We start from the raw sequence: 250 nt of genomic DNA, 5'->3' as shown, positions 1-250 counted from the left end.
GATAACTCTTCATTCCTGACTAATTTTAATTCGACAAACAGGCAGTTATTAGTGGCAGATATGAAGACAGAATAAATAAAAAAGACATAAAAAGCAGTTTCAGAGATAATAGGAACTGCAGATGCTGGAGAATCTGAGATAACAAGGTGTAGAGCTGGATGAACACAACAGGTCAAGCAGTATCAGAGGAGCAGGAAGGCTGACGTTTCGGGCCTAGACCCTTCTTCAGAAAAATGAAGAAGGGTCTAGG

Source organism: Rhincodon typus, chromosome 13 (assembly GCF_021869965.1).
Source record: "Rhincodon typus isolate 14 chromosome 13, sRhiTyp1.1, whole genome shotgun sequence".
Lineage (NCBI taxonomy): Eukaryota > Metazoa > Chordata > Chondrichthyes > Orectolobiformes > Rhincodontidae > Rhincodon > Rhincodon typus.
This window is presented reverse-complemented; position numbering follows the sequence as displayed.